General features: G+C 39.2%; 1 long non-coding RNA gene across 2 annotated transcripts in view; it reads right to left on the minus strand.

Moving 5' to 3' along the window:
- Positions 1–11,275: 11,275 nt before the first annotated feature.
- The window catches only part of LOC115493881 (uncharacterized), a 28,407-nt gene continuing 19,317 nt past the window's right edge, over positions 11,276–20,365 (minus strand). For both annotated transcript variants that reach the window (XR_012054131.1, XR_012054130.1), the window contains exon 3: positions 11,276–20,084. This is a non-coding gene — a long non-coding RNA (uncharacterized lncRNA). The remainder of the gene's footprint in view (positions 20,085–20,365) is intronic.

The following is a 20,365-nucleotide window of genomic DNA, read 5'->3' on the forward strand; positions in this document are numbered from 1 at the left end:
CTCTGAGGTTCTTACACTCCAGGGGACAGTGAGTGGCTGCTGGGCTGGCTGGAACACCAGATTTTACCCTGGGGGTAAATTCTCACATTTTACCGTGCTTTCATTCTAAATAATAAAATTTTAAGTTTATCTCAGGAGATAAAACTATTTCCAGAGAATTGTGACTTGGAAATACCAAAATCATCAAGCTAAAATGCTTTTTTCTCCAAATTTAGGTCCAAATACTTAATCTTGATAATGCCTGCTATAACAACACCAGTTCCGAATTTCCCTCTATGTCATAGAATTTAAGATTCTAGATGGAACTGTAGAGAGGAAGCACTGTGTTTTGAGTTTGAATAAGTCTGATAATTTTCCACCAGAAACACAATCAAAATGAGCACTTTGTTTTTTGACCAAACAACGTTTTGTAATAGACAGCTGTGCTATAAAATAAATGTTTAAAGAGCTATGTTTGTTATTTCTTAATTTCAGCCTCATAGTGATCAAGTCAGCACAATAAAAAGCCCTACTATTTCAGCATGTAGGTGTCAGTACTAGATGCTGTCTTTGCTTGATATTAAGCTTTCTTAATTTTTTTTAATGAGAAACTCAACCTTAAATATAACCACAACTCAGCGTCCTTAAAATACTTGAGTGATTATAAATGTCATATAAGTGATGCGCTAAAACAGGATAAAGTTCACTGTAGGCCACACCTGCCATCAAGCTTAATATCTGCATCACAATGCTTTTCTTCTACCGAGACTCACTTCTGTTGTAACTTTTTTTTATGTTGAGGCTGGTTCACCATAAAAAGAACAGCTGCTCTTTGTCACCCTCAATCTTCTCAAGGTGATTTAGATTGTTGAGGTTTTTTTTTAATAACTGAACATATTAGAGACAACTGTCCTAGGTACCCAGGGACCTGAGATTCTTTTCTGTCCCTTCTGTTCCTTAATGGATATTTTCCAAGCAACCCTGGTGAGTAATCTCTGCCCTTTCAAAAGTGAGCAGGCAAATCAGCAAATTACCAAACCTCTGATGATATTTATAACACAGATTGTAACAGCTGGAAAATTAAATAAAACCAAAGAAGCTCAAAAAAGCATAAGTACAAGTTTTATCAGCTTGAATATCAGGGAATTGGTGATGAACATTTTGTTAATGCTAATAAGAGTGCAAATGCCTTCACATGTTGTGTTGAAAGTCTATGTTTCGGAGGTTAATAACCTTAATTTCAAAATTCATAGATATACTATAAGACTCAGATTGAAATAACAAAAAAGTTATTTAATTTCTTAAATTTTCTTTTCCCAACTATTTTGGGCTTGTGTCGTGGTTTGACACGGAAAAAGAATTTTTCCGGAAGGAAGAGGTCAATTTGGACTTTGACCAATTGAAGGTGGACACGCCTCTGAGAACACAGAGGGGTTAAAAGCAGAATTCCCAGAGGAACTCGCTTTCTTGGGTTCCGGTCAGCGGTCAGTGCAGGACTCTCCCCTGCCCAGCCACGAGCTGGGTGGGGGAGGGGAGAAGCCATGTGACCTTCGGAGGTAGGCCCAAGGGTGAAGGGACTGGAACCCGGGTTGGCCCCCTGCAGATGGAAGGGTGGAGAAATCTGGGATGTCTCCGTTCTCCCCCAGAGTCTCTCTCTCCCAAGAGAGAAAAAGAGACGGCGGTGGTTTTTATCAGCAGTTCACCGCGGGGAAGGAGAAGAGAAGGGGGGCCGCAAGGTGCCCAGCCGCCTGTGGGAGCTGGAGCCTGGGCAGCGAGCCATCTCTGGGAGTCGGGACTTTTTAACCCTTCCTGAGAAATGAAAGCTTTGTGAAATTTTTCTCCTCCTTGGTTTGAAAAGAGAGGAAGAGAGACAGCCTGGGATCTGGGATGTTGGAAGGAGAAATTCTAGGTGGGAGGAGATGATGGAGTGGCTGTTTGGCTGGACTTTTTCTTGGTAGCCACAGATTGAACTGATCTTCTCCTCCAAGAGAGACTGTATTTTAGGAGGATGCTGGTGAGCCAAGAGACCTGCTTCAGCTGGGAAAAGACAGAAGTGGAGCAAACAGTGAAAGTTAAGGAGGTTTGTGGTGGTGCCCCCTGTCTTCAGAGAGGAAGAAGAGAAGAAGAGCTCTGTTCGTGGATCCTCGGCCCCAGGGGAAAATGGGGGGGACTGTTGGTCCCAAAAATGAAAAACTGAACTGTTGTTTTTTCCCCTCTTGGCAGGGCATCCTTGAAAGAAAAAAAAAAATCCTAAAAGCAGTCTGTCCATCCATGCATTGGTGGTGAGAGCACCGTGTATGGAAAGGAGAGGGTCACCACTGGCAAACTTTTTCTCCGGGCGGTGCCATGTGGTGACATGGAAGCACAGGATGTGGCAGCTGTGTTTCTTGGGGGGTCTGTGGCACAAGAGAGACTCCTCTCTCCCTGCAGATGGACTGGGTGTTGATTATCTGGAGGGTGGAAACCTGATTGGGGTCCAGATTGTCTCTCACTGTGGACTGTTGGAGTTGGGTGGTGGGAGGAGGAATGCTTTGGAAGGTTTTCATTTTGAATTGTGTGTGTTTCTTTCTTCTTCCCCCCCCCCCCCCTTTAGTAGCATAGTGGTAGTAGTTTAATAAAGTTTTTTTCTTGTTATTAAGCTTGGGCCTGCTTTGCTCTGCTCTCGATCGCATTTCACAGCATTCAGTTGAGAAATTGCATTTTCATGGGGGGCACTGGCATTGTGCCAGTGTCAAACCATGACAGCTTGTTAAAAATGTTGGTAGAATTTGAAACAGAAAAACATTTTGCCAAGCTGAAATGGTTAGATGAGAGAGAAATGTACTTCAGTTTTTTCCTTAATGAGAAGGGAATGTAGTTCAGTCTTTTTCTTACACGTTGAAAGGCAAGAACTGGCATTATGCAAATAATGGTAAATGCAAACTCTTGGTGAATTTCAGCTGCAATTTCTCATGTGAAAAGGCTGTAAAATCAGAATCAGTAGGACAATACCAAGTGCACAGATTATTATTAGTTTTATTTTATTAGATATTTATTAGTTTTAAATTATACTAAGCAGTACAAATACAGAAACCAAATTCTCCAGTATTACAATGACCTTACACTGAATAATGATAGCAGTGAACAACACCCCTGGGGTAACATTTGCTGGTGATGATCCTGCCACTCCAGAGGCAGGACAGGATGCTGTCTCTGCCTGAAAGAGAGATGCCAGTGTTTGGTAAATTTCTGTGTGGGGCACAGTGAGGACAAGACAGGAAAGACTATGGCAGGCACAGAAGCAGTAACTTACCTTTTATAATACCCACAGCCTCACATTCTCTATGTGGATGTAGTAAGGGATCAAAGCCCTTTTCTGTTAAGTTTATATAAAAAGTAGATAGTATGAAGCCATTAATTAATCTGTTAATGAAATGTATTGATTCCCTGTTTTAAACCAGTAAACCAGTTACAAAATTTTATTAATCAGCTTATTACCCAAGAGCACTTACAGTAATAAAAATTGTCAGCAATATTTCTTTTGTTAAAACATTATAAAAGCAGAAAGTGTCTGTTGAAATTCATGCACCATACATTCTGGAAAATGTCCAGTTGGGAAAAGGAACTGTAGTACTTGAAGACCAGACACTCATTCACAACAACATCTAAGTAAATAGCCTGATTGTGGTGGGTCCTAGGAGCATGCCTGTGTCTTTCTTTGTGTTTGTACATGGACAAGTAAATGGAAAGATATCAGATATTGCAGACTGAAAGAGTTTGGGCTCCTGTTAACCATGTTTCTGTCCCTTAGGTACATGTCCTACCATGGTATTGGTATGGATCCACAGGGAGTGCTTTTCACGAAGGAAATGGTAGTAGCAGAGTTGCTTTTGTCACTATGGTTGAGATATATCCCCTTCTTTACATGCTGTGAGCACATAATTTTTTGTGTCTTTTAGGATTTGTGCCTTGTGTGGAAACTGACTCCATAACTATTCCAGTTAATGACACAGAAAAAAGAAACTAGCTCAAGAAACATCCCATAACTGCAGCATGTTGCTGAAACAAATAAAAATTTGCTAGCATGCTTCCTGGCATAACTTCAGTTCAGGGCAACTAATCTTTCCCACACAATTCCTGTGGGTGTGTGGTGTTAGGGCTGGCTGACCTGTGGGGCAGACTGCTCTCGAAAGCAGAAAGTATATCCACATGCCATGGTTAGAAAGCACACTATGACCTTTCCCAGAAACCAGACCCGGTTCAATGTGTTTATTGCTGTGCAGCTGCACAGATCTCTCTCTACTTGCCAGCTCACTTTAAATGACATGCCCTCTTTAATGGGTCATGCTTATGAAACAGGCTCTCTCTTTTCTCCCAGTGACATCAAGTATCATAAGCCTTTGAGCAGAGGAGCTCAAGAACCTGATACAAACTTGGGCAGGAGAAGGAGCAAGAGCAAACTGTAATGAACATGCTCTGGCTTTAATTTTCTTTGGTTTGCAGTAGGAAAAAGGTGGTAGGGGAAAATTGTTCCTGACCTCAGCAGCTCCGCTCTATATCAAGGACAAGAAAATGAAAAGGTCTCATTACAGTCAGATGAGATAATGGGGAAAAAGGTAAAGCAATAGTATTTTGGTAAGGACTGTAGTTAATAACTCAGCTAGTGCTATGAATCATTACACACCAATTAGCCCAACTCTTCCCCCTTTCTGGGATTTTCAAGAAGAAAAGCATAATAAAAGACTTTCCTAAATTCTAAGCATACATATGCACATGCATACACACCTATTTTAATAATATAAATACTGGGGAGGTTCTAGATGTTTCATAAGTTGTTGGCATTAGTGGGTCACAGTTACTGTTAAAATAATATTCCTAGCATGTTCTCCTATGAAATAGTTCACAGATCATCTGCATGCTTCAAAAAAATGAGTTGGGACTGGCTTATGGTGAAGAATTACTCACTTGGGTATGTGTCTTAATAGAAAGTATGTAAAGATAATTTATGTGCATAGCAGTGACGAGATTTTGAGCAGAAAACACCCTTATAGAGTTGTCTATTAATTTGTCAGCATGTTAGAACTTTTTCAATGGCACAAGAAAGATTGGCCAGTATATCTCATTTATAAAATAGCACCTGCATAGCAGGCAAAATCTGATTCTTACTGGTTTTTCAAAAGATGTTCTGCATAACACAAAGGAGAATGTATTAAATGTCTAACACAAGCTCATTTGTGAACAAAAGAGAAAAGCAGAGACTGATTATTAATCAGTCAATAGAAATCAATAATTTCCATTAAAAACCCTTTGAAGAAGGTAATGAATTGAACATGGTGCCTAAGGCACTATGCATTAATACAGAATTTACTTTTGCTTTCAAGATAACTTTGACAACATTAGACATTACTAACTTGAAATAATCTGCCTTTGCCTATGTCACTGTGCAGTTAGGACAAACAATTTAAGATGACCTATTGAATCACTGAGTTGTGGATGTTCATTACATGTGGATGAGTAAAACAGGGTCATCGCCAAAGATGCTGCACTCCATCATGTGGCAGTGATCAGCCAGCCATTACAGAAAGCTGCTTGTGCATTGCTTTTTTCTTGTTTGCCTGTGCCACAGCTTCTTCTAATATTTCAGCCGGTTTTAATTGCCAGCTTCAAATAACAACATGTATACAATCATCTCTGTAGATGATCAGCTCTATCCTTCACCTCTACCGTTTGGACAGGTCTGGGCAGAGTCCTAATCCTAGACTCTGGCAGAGCTGTGAACTTCAGATTAAAGGGAAAGGTAAAGGTGACGATGTTCCAGTACTTCAGAGTTCCGGATGAATTTATATATATATATATATATGAATCCTGTACATATAAGATGACTAAATGGGCATTAAACTGTAATTACACTTAATGAAATGCAAGTGGGCAAGTGGTTTCAGGAAATAGATAAATTATAAGAGGTAAGGGGTGTTCCCCCTGAGTACTAAAGAAATATGATCTGTAAAAGCATACTTCATACCTAGACAAGCATCTTAGCATAGGGAATGCAAGAGAAAACTGGTCTGGAAGGGATCCAAAAAGGTCAGTCAGACTATGCCCTGCTCCAAGGCAGAATTAGCTCTATATAAATCATCTCTGACAGATGGCTGTGTTATGTCCTGCTCAAAAAAACCCCAGTGAGGCAGATACTATAGCTCCCTGGGCAGTCTTCATTACTCAATGATCTTTCCATTAGAGAGTTTATCTCTGGCTGCAGTGCAAGTCCCTGCTTCTTTTCCTGTTGTTGCTCGATCGAGATTAAAAAAGAGGGTTTTATTCCCATTCTCTTTGAAACAAGCATGTGCTGCAGAAGAGCAGAACACTTGTAGGAGAGTGCTACGAGCATATGGAGACTGTGACATGGGCCACCCTGTTTTCCCAAATCTGGCAAAGCTGGGAGGCTTGTCCAGTAAAACTCATATAATGAGTTATCTATCTTTACATGTTCCTCAACAAAAAGCTAAAGTGTTAATTTAAACCTTGCTGATACATCCCCACCAACTTTTCCTGTCGTTACTTGTAGCTATCATCCCCCAACACAAGGACACAAATACTCTGTTCTCCCTCAGCTCTGGCCACAGAGTGGATATTTGGTGGCCACATGCGATGGATCACGCTAGCAGGACAGGGTCATTCAGCCTGCTGGCCTGTGTAATTCATAATGAAACCAGACCAAGCTCACACCCTTCCAGGGCTGCCTTTTTTAGAACTAAAGGACTGCTTGTATAGGCAGGTAGTGTGAGCCAAGTCAGGAGAAAGGCATGGCAGCGATGAGCTGCTTCATAAGAAATGTCTGTGCAGGAGGCATATGCAGAACATCAGGAATAAAGGAACAGCAGGCTGACTAATTAAAATACATCTCCCTGTTTTCCTGACCCAATTATGCGCATGCTGTGGGTAACAGCATTGAAATCAGACCACCATGTGCCTTGGGTGACCTGGAAGGAGCTCAGGTGCAATATGATGCAAGAGACACAGCACCAGCACAAGGGTGTACATGGAGACAGCCTGGTGCCTAGGGGACCTGCTAGCTGCAAAGCCTTGCACAGAGGTAAGGCAAATCACCCTGAGTCCTAAGAAAAAGCTCTAGATCTTGGATATGAGGTTCTTTTAGTTAGTGAGTACATGCAAAAGTGGGTTCATAAAAGAAAAAGGCCTCCAGGAGAAGAATGAGTGAGAGTTTCTGTCCAGAAAAGGTAATGCCCTTTAATTTCATGCACTCCCTCACTTCTCAAAAATCTGATTTCATATGTTAGCCCCAGAAATATTTTTGTGTGATGTAGCTGACTTGACATTAAGTATGGGGCAAATTATTTCAGTCTTAATGTACAGTATGGAGAAATTGGAACATGACATTACCTAGCATGCTGATGTCCCCATGTAGATGTACCCACATAGGTAAGAACTGAATTTAGTTCAAACATGTTTCTCTTTCACCTGACATTTTTTCTGTTTTTTTCACTGTGTTTCTAACCAATCTCAGTTTCCTCAGTGGAGGGTAATGGTTCAATTTTTCATATGTGATTGCAATTTGAGACTTCACCCTTCCTTAATATTAAAGGTAAACCAAAAAATTAGAAAAGTACACAAATTTAGGTTTAATACCTTTTCTAATCTAATCTTAATCTTAATATTCATCCTTTACAGTTTATATGAGTCATAAAACTATGTGCTGATATAAGATAATTTTAAGAAGAAACACTGCTGAATGGTTGAGTCAGCAGGTTTTGTCCTAACAATTAATTTTCTAGCTTTTATGCTTGCATCCACATTAAAACAGGGAACACATTATTCTGCCAAAGAATCCCCATCCCCACCAACTGAATAAAATAAAAATCAATAATGAGCTAGGTAGAACTGTGAGACATGCACAGGCACACACATTCCTTTCAGAACCCTTACAGTATCTCTTTTACTTCTATGCATACATCAATTTTTGAATACATGACAGGATAATGAAAACAAGACTCATGGTTTGCAGTAGGATTCTAAGGCATATTAAAGAAATTGAAGAAATTGGAGATAATGCTTAAGTGTACAGTGTCTTTACCCTATGGATTCTGTTATTTCGTTCCTGAACAAGTCTAAAAACAACTCTGTATTGATAGACACATAACAGATTCAAGAAAAACATAGAAGCAATCTATCTCAGTACTTTAAATATAACCATTCAAACATTTGCAAATTATACCATTCTATAAGTCAAAGAGTAGATTTTTTTTTCCCTCAGAACATGCATGTTTTATGAATGTAGAAGGTTGACATCTCTATATGTAAGAAAAACATTCCTTATGAAAGTTTGGCTTTAAATACATCTTTCTTCTATTTGACATCTGGGCAGAAGGCTGAGGAAGAAGAGTGAGGTTTTCTTTTCATTTTCTGTAAAGTATGTTGCGTTCCTCTGGCAACTTGCTGATTTCAGTCTTATGGTAAATTTCTTAAATGTCACTTGTATTTATGAATAATTAAATTATATATATATATATATATATATATATGTATATGTATATATGTGTGACTTTTCAGCATTTAGTTTTAAGGGGGAGTGTATGTGTTAGAATACATAGAGAGACAAAATTAAGAGAAAATTTTGTTGCTACAATACGATATTTTAAAAAGACTTACACAGACACCTAGGGATAATTGAAATGGGAGAATTTTTGTACCACAGAAAATAATTTAAGGACAGAATTCTCCCAGTGTTTCCAGCAGCAGAAATGTGCTCTTTCTCAGCTTTAAATTCAATAACAACAAATTTGGTTAAACCATTAAAATCCATAGAGGTTTGGTATTCTTCATGTTGCTAGGAATCCCAGAATGCACACATTCTTAAAACAATATATTTTTGAGACATATCCCATTGGTTTCCTGTGAGAAATATGTTAAGAAGCCTAAAACAGAGAAAAAACCCTAAACTGTCGCTTCCACAGAGACAAAGAGCCTTGCATAAGGCAGAATGTAATTAGGAATTTGCACTACAATGATGCTTAATGCCTTCCCAATCTGCAGGCTAATCGGGAGGGTGCAGATGATTTATTCTGCAGCCTGATGTAGCCTATAATTGCCACCTTTGGGCAACCTTGTCCAGTCTGCCATGGCTCCTTTTCTTACTGGTCTTTCAGGACATGGTTGTTGAGTCAGGGAATAGTCCTGAATTTTGAAATTGTGACTGTGACCTTGACTCTTTGTTTGAGGGTAAATGTTCCTTTTAGTCAAGACTGCAATGATGTACTGCATTCTAGCTTTTAATATTTATAAAACCCTTAGACAAAAGGTGCTGCATATTGCAAATTACAGTCATAAGACTTTTCCCTGAAGCCTTTTTTTTCCCACTTAACCTGATAAAGAGGATTTTAGTTGATTTAGCATTTGGTCTGTATATTATTATTAATACACACCAAGAAAAATATCCTAGCTTATTTTGCCTATTTTCAGGAGGATTTAAACTGCTCTAAGCCGCATTAAAGAAGGCAAAATAAGAATAATTCATTTTCCTCATAGTTGTGGTGAGGTCCTGAAGCATGTTAGCTTGATACATTAAAATTCCTTGCTTACACATTAAATCAGAATATAGAGTTTTTAGCAAAGAAAAAAAAAAAAAAAGACTGGATAGAAAATGCATTAGATATGACTCATGATCATGAGTGTTTGGTTCAGAAATCTGAACTTGGGTTTGCCTAAATGTCAGAGGATGTTGCTTGCATATAGGATTCAACTTTTGATGTTTTCTTCTTGCTGTTTTCACTGTATTCCTTTGGGTTACCTTTGCCCTACAAAAGGCTCTTGGTTACTACATGCTGTAGTATACGTGAACAGCAAATTAAAAGCAGAAGAACACATCTACAGCACAACAGTCTATTTTAGTACCCAGTGAAACTGGGCTAAAGGTTACAGCTGGTTAGCAAATATTTTGGCAGCGCATATAAAGGAGCAAAAGGAAATCCAGAGTGCTGAGCTTTGCATTATCAAAGGCTTTTCAATCTGTATTCATTCTTAAACACCATAAATTGCTTGGCTTGAACATAAAATAACATTCATCATATTTTTTAATATGAAGGCTTGAAACAAGGAGCTGCTGACACAGATCTTTTGAATGCAACTCCACTGTTACGTATCTTAAATGAATAAAATTTACTTTTGAGCCATTTCATATCAAATGAATACCTAGGCTGAAAATATAAAATAGGATGAACCAATTTATTCCTGTTACTCATCCTACATGTGCTTGAGCAGAAACAGAATAATACTCATTCAGGGATTGACTTTACTGACTGGTTGTCTTGAATTGCCATACTTGAAAAATACTGACAGGGTTTAATTCAAAGGAACATAAATAAAAAAAGCTGAGAGATGGGCAGACATGGTTTGGAGTGCAGAAAATGGCAGTTTTAGCAGAGGTACCACATGAATTCCCCTCTCCAGATGAGTATCACCAGCATCCATGTTGAAAACTCTCCCCTAATCTGCCAGCCTAAGCACAACCTTGTGTACAACTCAGTCTGAAGTGCAAAGCTTTGCCAGTATGGATGAGTATTCAGACAGGCCTTGAGCTGGCCTTGCACTCTGGGTTGACACTCCTGCCTAGGCAGGACTTTAGTCCTGAGTGTGTCCCACAGAATGGGAAGGTCATCCTGCCTGTCCTGCAAAGCCAGGCTTGAGACACCTCTAAGATTGTCAGCCCATCTCATGCTTAATTTATGGGGCAGAGCATTTCACTGCCAGTGAATTACATAGGAATTTACAATAGCTCATGGAACAGGTATTCATTATTAGTTTGATATTACTGGACACTGTGTTTTAGTCAAGTTTTCCTTAAAGAGCACTATGTAGAGATGACTCACAGAAGGCTGGGCAGATAGTAGAACTTTGTTTCAGGGTAACAAAAACACCTGGGATTTTCAGGGTAAAGTTAGTGCTGTTTCCTGTTTCTCAGAATTCCAGTGGACTTTGAGCAGTGCAGTGTGTAACTTGGCAAGCTGTGCTTCCAGAAAATCTAATACATATTTGCTCTGGTTCTTCATCTCATTCCCCTTGTGCTGGGAAGAGAGGTGGGAGAGGTTACACCTGAAAAGCACATGGTGTTGTTTTGAAAACATTTTTGAAAGATGGATCAATATTCTGAACTTCCCCACCAGTTTAGTCTCTCTCTAACTGAATTGATCCAGGGACTGACAGCAGCAGTCCTTAATGCAAGAGAACCAGCATTTGAGGTTTTGCTCAAAATAAAAGTATTTTACATAAGAAGTTATAAGCTATTTTAAATGTAAGTCCTTTCACCTTCCAACAGATTTTCTCATAATTACAATCATATATTTTCAGCCACTCCATAAGAAAACAGTAGAATGGATTGCAGTTGTGAGAACCCCGGGATTGATTCAGGGGTCTCGTGTGGTGGTAAAGTCTCTCCTCCAACCCGTGCTTCCAAAGAAAGACTCCGCAGCCTCTTGTGGTTCGGTTTCAAGGCAGTTTATTGCAAGTTATCTAAAAGATTGTCTTCGCCCGCTGCGGCTGCCTTGGTCAGCTGCCCAGGCAGAGACACACACACTCCTGACACCCTCTCTGCCTGGTGTCTCCGTCGTCTCTCTCCCCGCCCAGGGCTGCTGCTATCTTTTATATGATATATTACGTATTATATGTTTACAGATTTTCCCCAATACCTACTATCTATGTTACAATGTGCTCTTCTACTCTAAACCAATCTGTGAGTGCCAACATCACCAAGAACATGGAGGTAAGGAAGAAGAAGGAGGAAGAACAGGATCAGGCCCACTTTCCTCCATCTTAGAACTCCTGACCCCCATGTACAAAGTAAAACCCCCTGTACAGGTGTTAAAACCCCCTTGTACAATACTAAAAAATTTTCCCCTCTAATTTGTGACTACTTTTACTAAACCATCTAACTCTCTGTGACCGCTTGTTCCACCTTCAAAGTTGGTAACTCATTCTATGGTTCAAACTCAAGATCACAGCTGTTTTCAGCTGCTTGCCAGGGTCTAAAATGCTTCTGACCAAGGCCTGGAACCTCTGAAAATGTCTGAGGGACATTTTGAGTTCTGACATGCAGTGAGACTCTGAATAAATAGGATCTATAGGTCAAATGACACAAAAGAAGTATGCTACAACATGAATTCAGCAGGTATTTTCTTCCACATGTGTCTTTGAAAGCTACTTCCTTAAAGAGGCTCAGCACAGAGTCTGTAGCTAGATTTATAATCACCATGTTTTTTTACCTTGTTTCCAACTTAAGAAAGCATGAGCAGTGAAAAATACTTCTCAACAGCACCCCAGGATGGTTTCAAAGCAAGGCATGGCAACAAATGTTTTCCCCTTAAGATCTATCTGCTTGTGGCACCAGCTTATACAATTGTTTTTTCTATCCTTTGTATGGTTTTAAATTAATTTAGCAGGAAATTTGTGGATTTTGACAGGTGAAACTCTCTTCCAAGACTCTCGTCTGAATGAGCTGCAAAGACAATAACTAAAGAAATCCAAACATTGGTATAAAAACATGCTTCCTATCAAAAGTGGTAGAAAAAGCCAGCCTTGTGTCTATAGCAAAACCAAATATGCTTATCAGAAAAAATGGTGCATAAATAGTTCAACAGAAAATTATCTAAAGCATCAGCTAGGTGATAGGGTTGACCTAGCTAGAGATTTAAGATTTCGAAGACTACAACAAAGTCTTGCTTTTTATCTCACAGTAGTAAAACCAGTACCAAGAAGGTACAAAGAATTAAATTTCAAAATATGTAGTTTTGAGGGTTCAAAACCTTTGTGAGGACAGTGTAAGTTTTAAACTTCCAATAGAGAGGCTAACTTGGAGTTACAGTGGTACAGAGGGATTGCCACACAGAAGTGCTAAGTTCACATGAATCCTTTATGAGTTGAATCAAATGGCACAAAAGATGCCTTGCTGTGCTGAGCATTATAAGTACAGAAAAAAAGTACAGCCTAAGCTCCTTCCTGTCCCTGTGGAGCCCTACTTCCCTGTCCCAGCAGAGAAGTCAATGGTGAAGCCCATAATTCTGAGTGTAGAGCCTGTAGTGGTACTACTGGGCTTACAGAGGAGGAAGAACACTCTGATGGGGTTCCTAGGAAAATAGCTAAGAAATTCTAGCCCTTGGAAAGTTTTTCTCATGAAAGCTGACCATGCTTATTCTGTTGTATCAGAACTCAGCCAGAAAATTTTGCTCTTTTAAAGTAAATAAATTCTGTTAAAATCAGCTGCTGCTCTAGTTGATGTGATTGCTAGAAGAAAGGCTTCCTTCTTGTGTATCAGCTTTACTAGAACTCTTCATGTGCTTAACACATGAAGAGTGTGTTAATAAACAGTGACCAAAAGTAACAAAAGATACCATTCTGGATGCCATTGTCTATAAATTGGAAAACTGAGATTACAGGAAAATGCAGGCAAGCTGGCAAAGAAGTGGCAGGGTCTCCCTCTTTTGCTGCCTTCAAAATGAGATCAGGTGTTTCCTGGAAGATACTATTCAGCCAGAGAGGAGTCTTTGGGCTCAGCAGAGGACAATATCCTGTGGCTGATACTGTACAGAAGCTTGAATGAGTTTATTTACTAGTACTTAAACTCAATGTAAAGCTGAAAAAAGGAAAGGGAAAGCAAAGACAACAATGAGGAGAGGAAAGAGAGGAAGAGATTTCCGGTCTTGTAGATCAGAAACGAATCCTTAGTCAAGAACAGTTTTACATGTAACAGCAGAACATGACCTATAGAAAGCTGTGTTAAAAAAGCCTTGTGAGGGAAAGTATAGCGTTTCTCACACCTGAGGCCCTGCAGAGGCTTTCAGGAAGTAAAAAGAAAAAAAAATAATTAAAAGTTATAATGCGCAGCTATGAAGGATTTTTAGCTTTCATAGTATGTGAGGCAACTTAGTATATTTTTGGATGTGTATAGGTAATTGTGTTGCATTCCTATACTCTTCCCAGTATCACATGCTCTGTAAGTATTTTTTTTTTCCTGCTGCTGGTAGCTTATAAAACATTGATAGTAAAATATGTGAATAGTGCTGTAAATACTGCAACAAGGATTCTAGTGCATGTTGCAGAGAACCAATAAACAGCCAGCAATGTATGGGTAATGTGAAATGACTGGCTGCTCTTCAACAGTGCTCTAGGAAAATTGTGATTTTCAGTTACGATCTGTTCAGTCAAATTAAAGTCTGATGACTGCCTCAAGATGTTCATTTATCACCCAAAATAAATCAAACTGAGAGAACAGGCAACAATATGTGATTGTATTCAAAGGCAACACATCAGTACCTATGGGTAGAATTTCCAGCAGCAGTCAGATAAAAGTCGCTGGAAATAAGAGTACAACAATAGATCACATCAGGACAGGATATTATAGAATCTCAGCTTGGTTCATAAATATAAAATAATGAGCTACTGTTTTCATAGTCTTCCCTGTCAAACTGTATTAAAAAAGTTGAAAAAATGCTATTGTCACCTGTTACAGCCAAAGATTTGGTCAAAGAAATGGGTACACTGGCTTTTATTTGGCTGCTTCTTTTTTTTTTTTTTTTTTTTTTTTTTTTTTATGTATGCAGACCTGAAAACAAGAAAAATAAAGATAATAGAGTACGTAATGCTCATTTTCAGATTTTCTACCTATAGCAGATATGTACATGGCTCAGTCTTGTGTGCATGCATTGCCTCTGGATTTTCAGCCCATGAGAGTGTGTTAAGCACCGGCCTTGCCCAGGGGAACTGAGCAGGCAAAAATGTCATCATCACATCCTACATAGCACAGCTGAGTGTCCTATCCCCTCTGAATACAGCAAAGATGTCCAGGATGGTGTAGGCTTTCACCAGACAGGAAAAGAGCAGTTGGTGGTGGCCTGCAGACATTCATTGCATCCACAGCCACAACAGATTTACTAACACCAGACTGCTGTGCCATGGATCTAAAGGAGTCTGGCAGAAATGGTTTTCAATAAAAAATGCCCATATACTCCTAGACTTGGAAAATGGAAGGAGAAGCAGGTGTGATACCTCTGCAGCACTGAGCAGTTTCTGAGATAGAATCAAAAATTAGCACCAGGAGCGGCTCATGATGCATATCTTGAGCTATTAAGACTTGGCAAAACTGAGTTTGATGGTGCATCTGCCATGCTTTCAGTGCATCAGAAAATCAGACATTAATTTGCTGTTGGCACAACTTTAGAAGTGCACAGTGAAGGAGATCCAGAAGCTGAATCCTCCAGAAACCATCTGGGGAGATGGGTTTTGCTGTTCTTAATCTGAAGATACCTGGAGCTTTTTGCCGCCTCTGTTGTCCTTTGGCAATGTCACAAGTGGTAGCTTGCTGTAATGGAGTGATCACAGCGTAGATGCTGTAAGGCAGCAGCAGGCAGTGATTTACAGGTCCTGTAGGTCTGTTAGGAGCAAGAGACATCTTCCAAAGGAGACAGAAGAGCTTGCATGACTGCAGTCATGGCCTTGAGCACATCATCCTTGGCAAAGCAGGAACATGCCTGTGGCAAACTAAGGGAACTGCAGACACAGAGAAGGTGCTGCAGCCTGGGCCTCCATCCTGTGCTCCAGGGAACGGTGCTGATATGGGTGAATTCTGCCTGCTTGTCTTGCAGCACTGCAGCTCCATGAAAGAACAGCTGAACAGGTAAATATCTGCCTTTGTCAGTTTTCCACATAGCTCAGATATGTGCATATATAAAAGGCCAGTGCTAATGGTGTATTTCCAAACTTTATTACAGCATTTATAAGGTTCAAATACTTGCTTTCAGATCTTCCATTCAATAAAAAAAAAAATAAAAAAGTTTAAAAGTGAGTCCTTTTAGGCATGTATTAAGAATATTCCTTTTTCCTCTTACAAACCAAAAATTAGAAAAATTTCTTTAATGATCCTTTGGCAGGATGCAAATTTACAGAAAGGGGAATTTGGAGCCCTAAGGCAGCCAAGAGATGCTCTTTCCCAAGCTCAGCCTGCTGCCAGTGCAAAGAACAAGGTGAGCCAGATTTCATTTACTACCTGGAATATTACAGCAGGGAAACCACAGGGAGAGGTGTTCACTGTCTGGTAACACAGCTGCTTCACAGGCCCTCTTGTGCATCCCAGGTGCTGCCAGGGCCACCCTGGTGATTCTTGTGAGCCCCGCTCCTTTGGCAGACACCTGCACCAGTTCAATCTGGTTTTGAGCTCCAGTCTTTGTAGTGAGGAAGTGACAGGGCCAAACTACACTATTTACTCCTAACATCTAAGCTTACTTATCTGTCACATAAATGAAAGTGTTCACGTGGATTAAATGCTTGAGTTTAAACAATTCATTTGAGAAACCCTAAATAAATGAGTCAAGGAAAAGGAGAGAGTGTTTTAAAATTTACGAAACACTATCCATTACACAACTATCAAAGTTCCCATCAATTTCAAAACCATAAAATCTCTCCTGCAAATTTCTATTAGAGCAATATTTTGTGACTATATTTTGTAGAGAAAACTGAAATCCTGTTGTAAGATTTTCTGATCTTCCTTTTTTCTCATTTTTTTGTACTTCTGGCAAATTAAAGAAGTCATTATGGTATAATAGAAAAGGACTTGGTAACAATTAAAATGAATGAGGTTAATGAATTGTATCTGAAACACTGCTTTTATGTTCAGAAATGTTGTTTGGTTCAGATGCCATTTTACGCCTCTATTTTATATACTATACTTTCAGACAAAAAATAGAAAACTCTATCTGTGATATACAAACAAAATCACAGTAATTATGTGCAAAATGTGAATGTTTGAGGATAGGACTTGTTCTTGTTGGCTTCTAATTTATTGCTGACTAACTGCCCCTGCTCTATGTGCCTGTTTTGATTAATGCAGTACTGTCTTGTCTGCATGTGCCTGAAATTCTGAATATTGTAAATTGTGCATAAAAGAATTTGCTTAAGATTTAAACAATTGAATCTGAGCTGCACTTATTTGTGAATATTTTGTTTAACAAGCTAGTTAGGAGAAAAAAAATCCATTATAAAAGAGTTTCAAGATTTTCTGGAATAAAATTTAAAAAGGGTGGAGTTTTGAGAATGAATCTCTCCAATAATATTCATGAAAATAACTTCAGGTGTTTGGCATCCCTGGGTCACCCAGATGAAATCACAGGGATAAAGCTCTGCTGTTAAACCAAACCGTACCCTAACCCAGATCCTCAGAAGTATTTAGAAATAGCTGTCTTGTATTCTGTTCAGGCACAGGTCCTTCCAAAGGCTGACAGCACCAAGCTGGTGAATTACAGAGCAGATGTGTGAGAGTTGAAGCCAATGCTGAGCAAAACGACTTTGTTCTGGCAGCTTGCCTGACTTTAACCTTGCTGTGCATGACCCAGCTCCAATACCAAAGATTTTTCAGGCACACAGAACTACTTTTTACCAAAGGTGACTGTAAGAAAACTCTAGGTAGAATGGAAAACTGTTCTTTTCAACAATTATTTCTCAAACTTCAGGCCAGTACCTTTTTGGCAGTCCTGAAAGTGCCTAAAGTGGGTTGGTCAAACATCATGTGGCAGCAGTTGTCTCTCAGGGTAGCAACAGCTGCTGCATTAACAAGTGATTACAGCCTAAGACTGTAGTTGCAGGATTGATAACCACCTTAAATTGCTGACAGTTTTGTTTGTTTTCTCCAAGGCAAAGGAGTGAATATGAACACTTGTAGCCAACTATAAGCTCTTCTCTCTTGACTGATATGGAGGTTCTAAGTTGCTGGAAAGTCTAATTGGAGGTAAATGAGATGAACCAAATGGAGGTCACATTTTCAGATTTGCACAAACCAGCCCTAGATATTTCAAGATTCTCTTGCTGAGTTCAAACAATCTAGTCTCTGCATTTGTTCTGACAGTGATATGTGAAATTAATCCAGCACTTCTCACAACTCCTTTTATTCTTGCAAAAGATAGACACATGGACACATATCCTGTATAATATCTTCTAGAACATTTTAAATTATTAACCATCAACTAAGTGTTTACAGTTTTATTGGAGTATCTGTTTCACCTTCTTGCTCTGTTTCATTTTAAAGCTTGATGTGTTCTACAATACCTTTTGTAGCTTTGATATACAAGCAGTTTTGGCGATCTCTAATTTTGCAGTCTTCTATAACTTGCTTTTCTCAACAAAATTCCTCAAAGGCACTAGATTGCATTGTCACAGATCCATGATAGGAAACAGGAGGAGGAATGGAGGGAACAAATTAGCAGTAATCATAACCTCTGATCACATACATAATTATTTAGTGTACCTTTCGATTAGCTAATTCCAGTAATCTGCCAAAACTCAACTTGCATTCAGAGTGTGAAATACTTTGCATTCAAAATGTATAAAGGATCTGTTGGACTTGAATTCACTCGAGAAAATTGCAGTTAACTGCAATGTAAGCAAAGGGGAGGAAAAAAAATGCATTTAAGCAGGGTGAGGAAAATGGACTATGCACTTTCTGTCTGATCAGACTCCTCATACCTGAGACTGACCCTTGTAAAACTATTTTAAAATTGCTGTACTTCAGTAGGATGAAGATAAATTAAAAAGTGCCTATCACTATTTTCACTGGTAAATCAGAAAGTAGATAAACTCAACACTTGACAAGAAATCTAGTGATAAGAAGCAGACAGAACACTGACCAAATAAAAAAAAAAAGTGAAAACTTCATTAAACTGTATCAAACTTGACTGCATTATCAACTCAAATCTTTAGACCCTTGTCAAAGTTTGGGTTTTCAATATTGGCATTTGCTAGAAAAACCTACTATGAATCTAGCCAATAAAATCATACTACAAGTATGCTTGTGTTCCTGAAATTGCAAGGCTGCATGTAGGCCTCAGTTCTCATTTGTCAGAAAAAAAAAAGACTAAACTTCTTCAAGCATGGGAATTATTTAAACTATAAGTAAAGTGAAAGTTAAGGAACTAGGTGTTTTGTGTCTAGCAGCTGTATTCAGAGTTGAGTCTAGTCACTCTAAGGAGAGGTACCTGTAGCATCACTAGTGTGGTCAGACTCCCATCTACCTGAAGGAGATTCCCCCCTCTGCCATCAGCAGAACATCAGTGGCAATTCCTCTGATTCCTCATCAATTTTGATAGGATTCAGCATCACAGGAAGTAGACAAACACTTGTCAGTGCAAATCGTGTCAGAAGAGGCAGAAGATTGGAGCAACACATCTCAACTGAGTTGGTCTTATTTAGAGTAAATTAATACCTCTTTGACATAATCAATGTAACTCTGGTGAGAATGGTTTGTTTATATCTTCTTGCTAGTGCCTTGGCAAAATACATCCTATAGATTAAGGAGGATTAAAGAACCCCTTGCCATATTTCATTTTATTTCATTCCATTTCATCATTTCATTTCATTTCATTTCATTTCATTTCATTTCATTTCATTTCATTTCATTTCAACCTCTTCTCTGTTTCTTTCACTGTATTAATACTGTTTCAAACCTGTACTTCTAGTGGTTCAGTAGCAGTGAATATGACCTCAGATTCCCAAGCCTTGTGGCATGTAAACAGTATATCCTGACACAGAATAACCACTTCCATTCACCTTATAGTTTGATGGGATGAAGAACCTCTTCTTTACTCAGCTCCAGGAAATGCTGCCAACTATGCCTTCATTGCTGGTGAGATGAGTTCATATTTGGAGCAAATTCTGCTGGGATGCTGGACACTTTTATCTTGTGAAGTGCTCAGCTTGGCTAGCTGTCCTTTTTCATAAGGCAAATTGAAGTGCAGTGTCAGTATATCATGCTTTGAGGATCAGCAATGGTGTCAGTTAGGAATGAGACTTGGAAGAATGGTCTCCCGAAGAAGTTGCATGTCTGGCTATTTTCTCTCCTGTTTTTGTTTGGTGAATTTTTTTTTTTTTCCTTCTAAATAGTCACAGAAACAGAGATAGGCAGTGCCCATTCTTCTCCTTTTTTTATTGCTGGTATATTGCATATTTAAGGCAGAAGGGCCTCCCTGGTAGTGTGAATGGCACTGTGCTCTAGCCCTTGCTGTGCTAAAAGACTTGGCACTGTGTGTGTGGAGGCAGCTTTGCAGAAGACTCAGAGAAAGATTTCCTGCCAGCAGCATCTGTGGAGATGGAAACAGCCACTGCATTAGATCCATCAAGTTCTAAAGAAATGCAATAACTGGACCCTAATTAGCCATCTACACCCAAATGTTAAACATGGTAGGTTTTCAAATGGATGCCTAGCAAAGGCATTTTTCTGCCAGCTTATTGGACTCTGGATCTTACACTAGGCACTGGTGACGTAATGTTAAATTAACTAACCCTTGAATTAATGCCAGGGAACCTTGACAGTAGACAGAACATGATTGTCCATTCTATTAAGATAATTAGAAATGTCCTG

The sequence above is a fragment of the Taeniopygia guttata genome, chromosome 2 (genome assembly GCF_048771995.1).
Source record: "Taeniopygia guttata chromosome 2, bTaeGut7.mat, whole genome shotgun sequence".
NCBI classification, from domain to species: domain Eukaryota; kingdom Metazoa; phylum Chordata; class Aves; order Passeriformes; family Estrildidae; genus Taeniopygia; species Taeniopygia guttata.